Below are 4,064 nucleotides of genomic sequence, written 5' to 3'. Positions count from 1 at the left end.
TTGATGAAGATCTTCTAGTAAAGGAAATTGAAGAACATGAAGATGACTCTCTCATTGAAGAAGAAGAACCTAAAGAAGAAGAAGTAGATGAGGAAGAAGAAGTAGATGAGGAAGAAGAAGAAGAAGAAGAGGAAAGAGAACCACCTAATACCCCTTCTAAGACGAAGTATGTCCAAAGACACCATCCAGAAGAGAAGATCATTGGCGATAAAGATGAAGGTTTGTAGACCCGAAGAAGGATAACAATTACACCCAAGAGAAAAGTCATTGCCCTCCTATCTATGACAGAACCAAAAACATTTGCAGAAGCAAGTAAGGATCCTCATTGGGTAAAAGCCATGGAAGAAGAAATGACCCAAATTGAGAAGAACAAGACATGGGAGTTGGTACCTCGTCCAAAGGAAAAAACATAATAGGAACCAAATGGGTGTTCAAAAATAAAGTGAATGAGGAAGGATAGGTTATTAGAAACAAGGCAAGACTTGTCTGCAAAGGCTATTCACAAATTGAAGGAATTGACTTTGAAGAGACATTTGCACCAGTGGCCCGTATGGAAGCTATCAGGATGTTCTTGGAATTTTCTTGCTCAAAAGGATTCAAAATCTATAAAATGGATGTGAAATCAGCATTTCTAAATGGGGAACTCAAGGAGGAAGTCTGCATGGGGCAGCTAGAAGGTTTTGATCTAACAGCAGGAAGGGACGTAGTTTGTAAGTTGAAAAAGGCTTTATATGGGTTGAAACAAGCTCCTAGAGCTTGGTACGCAAGACTGGATTACTATCCACAACAACAAAGGATTCATAAAGGGAGTGGCTGGAAGAAATCTATACAATAAGACAGATCAAGGTAAGTTACTAATTGCTCTAGTTTATGTCGATGATCTGATTTTTTCTAGTAATAATGATGAAATGAGCCATGAATTTTCTCAAAAGATGTCAAAAGAGTTTGAGATGTCAATGATAGGAGAGTTGTCCCCCTTCCTTGGACTTCAAATATCTCAAACTAGAGCAGGATTGTGTATATCTCAAACCAAATATCTAAAAGACATGCTCAAAAAATATGGAATGGAGGATTGTGCACCCATGAGCACACATATGACCACAAACTGCAAACTGAGAAAATATGATGACTCCCCTCTAGTAGATGAAACTCATTACAGGTCAATGACTCGAGCCCTTCCATACTTAAAAACTACACGACCAAACATAATGTAAGCAATAGGAATGGTGGGAAGATTTCAATCTGCTCGAAAACAATCCCATTTATTAGCTGTAAAAAGAATTCTCAGATATCTGAAGGGAACTTTTTATTTCGGTCTTTGGTATCCAAAGGACTCAACACTGACTGTAACTGCATACAGTGATGCTGATTGGGCTGGAAGTATAGATGATCGGAAAAGCACTAGTGGAAATGCATTCTTCCTAGGAGACTATTTGGTATCCTGGCTCAGCAAAAAATAGTCATCCATATCATTATCCACAGCCGAAGCTGAGTATATTGCTGTAGCAGACTATTGTTCTCAGATACTATGGATGAAGGAAGCTCTAAAAGATCTCGACATATGTACAGATCAACCAATTTCCATCTATTGTGACAACACAAGTGTTATCACTCTCAGCAAAAATCATGTGATGCACTCAAGAACCAAACACATGCCAATCAAGTATCATTTCCTCCTTGAACAAGTAGCTGAACAAAACATCATCCTGGAATATATCAGTACTAAGGAGTAGATAGCTAATATTTTCACAAAACCTCTTCCTCAAGAAGCATTCGAACATCTGCGTCAAAAGATGGGGGTTATTTCTTTATCATCACTCAAGTTCATTCATAAAGATGTAGCAGGACAGGGGGAGCAGTTTGACAGGGGGAGTCCAAATGCATCCCTTTGCCATTGATGTCAAAGGGGGAGAAAGGAGAAGAATATTTCCATCAATAACAAAGGGGGAGATTGTTGGACACAAATTGTCATTGATGTCAATATGGCAATATTTGAGGAGAAGATAGACGATAGAGATGGAGACTGTGTATGATTTGGGGAGCAAGAAAATCGAAGGTTTGAGAAAGGAGAAGGTCCAGAGTGGGGATGTGATTGCGATTGATAAAGCTTCAGGGAAGATTACAAAGTTGGGGCCACAGACCAAGTTCATACAGTGCCCGGATGGAGAGCTCCAGAAACGCAAAGAAGTCCTACATTGTGTTACAATGCATGAGATTGATGTCATCAATAGCAGGATGCAAGGGTTTTTGGCCCTCTTTACAGGAGATACTGGAGAGATCTGTTCTAAAGTGAGGGAACAAATTGACAGTAAAGTTGCTAAATGGATGGAAGAAGGAAAAGCTGAAATTGTACTAGGTGTGCTTTTTTATTGATGAAGTCCATATGCTTGACATTGAATGCTTCTCATTTTTGAATCGTGCTCTAGAGAATGAGATGGCACCAATATTGGTTGTTGCAACAAATCGTGGCATCACAGAAATCCGTGGAACAAATTACAAGTCTCCACATGGTATACCCATTGATCTATTAGACCGCCTTCTCATTATTTCAACACAGCCATACATGGAAGATGAATGTGAGCCGTCGGAACAAAGAGCAGTGGATCCAATGGTCGTCACACGCGAAAGATGCATGGACAATAATGCGCGGGAGATATATAGGTAGGTGGTAAGCGGTATTCCCTGCACCGCCCACCAGAGTTCGATGGTATATGTACAAGGGCCAACGATCCAATCAAAATACGACGTGTGGCAGATGAAAACCACCGCCCCTGCAGGTTAACGCGTATGCAGGTTTCGGCGAGGAAAGGTTCAACTACCATCTGATCGCGGCAGGGTTTGATCGGACGGTGAGGCAATGCATGAGGTTTACTATGTAAGAAAAAGGTTGTAGCGACGCGGGAACCATTGGATGGGGGTGATCAATGGCTATGATTGTCAATGTGGCAGAGGCTAATATGGGCGTGATTACATGGGTTTTTGGAATAAAACAAAAATGGCAAGGCAAAAGGGTGTTTCTAGACTTTTATATCAGTTTTCTTAGATTTCGTTCCTTTGGTTTTTGGATCACAATAGCAATGGTGACTTCCACCATGATGAGATCATCTGTTACGGTGGGATCGTTTCGTGAAAATCATTGTCCTTCTGTGGCGGTTGATGCACAGATCCGATCGAAGATAACCAGCACCGATGTCACAGTCAGATTGCCTTTCGGAAGCTTTGGAAGCAATTTCTTCAGATCCACTGCAGAGTTTGGCCAAGGTTCAGCCTTACAATGTCAGAGTGCTAGGACTTTGTAACCAGTTAGAGCTACTATAATAGAGGCCCCTCCTAGCGTTCAAATATCCTCGGGAAAGGAGAGGACCAAGATAGGAATAAGTGGAATTGGTCGTATTGGGAAGCTGAAAGATCAAGCAAGTTAGAGGAAATGACAACGATTGAGGAGGAAGCCTAAGAGTCGATGTAAGCGAAAACAAATAGAAAAAGGCATGGGAATGTATAAAACAGTAGAACATAGAACTGTTGGTGCGGTTATGGTGGTGAAGAACCCGAGGGTGAGATAGTAGAAGAAGTAGAGGCAAAAGAGGCAGAAAAAGCAGCGGAGGCTGTAGAGGCAGCAGAAGCAGCAAAGGCAGGAGAGTAGGAGTGAGACAACCTCAGCTGAATAGAGTGTAGCAGCATACCTATTTATACCAAGGTTGGGTTGGAGCCCAAGATTTTGGAGCCTCACTGAAGTCCAAGTTGGAGCTTGGCAACTATTCACAATCAGATTTATACTTATATTGTATTTATTTCTTTGCACTGTCTTGAGTTTTAATAAGAGAATTAAATTCAACTATTGATTTCTATGTTCTGTGTATACATATACATATCTATATAGGTTGTTGGCAATCACTAGAACAATAAAAAAAAAGGTAGTAAGAAATAATGATTCACGCCCCCCACCCCTCTCAGTATTTCCAACACTAACTTTGGATCGTCATGGACAATCCTTAGTAAAGTGATCCTCCTCGCAAATGAGGCAAGGATACTTACTTTCTGTTGTGATGATTCGTTAGCAGACA

At 40.9% G+C, this 4,064-nt stretch overlaps 1 pseudogene; it reads left to right on the top strand.

Annotated features, from left to right (window-relative positions):
- Window positions 1-2,016: 2,016 nt before the first annotated feature.
- Window positions 2,017-2,373, top strand: LOC149262913 (uncharacterized; annotated as a pseudogene).
- Window positions 2,374-4,064: the final 1,691 nt, after the last annotated feature.

This window comes from Pinus tabuliformis, chromosome 6, assembly GCF_031772625.1.
Source record: "Pinus tabuliformis cultivar Carrire ecotype Pingquan chromosome 6, CPIR1, whole genome shotgun sequence".
Taxonomy (NCBI): Eukaryota; Viridiplantae; Streptophyta; class Pinopsida; order Pinales; family Pinaceae; genus Pinus; species Pinus tabuliformis.
Note: the sequence above shows the minus strand (reverse complement) of the source record. Positions and strands in the feature narration are given on the sequence as shown.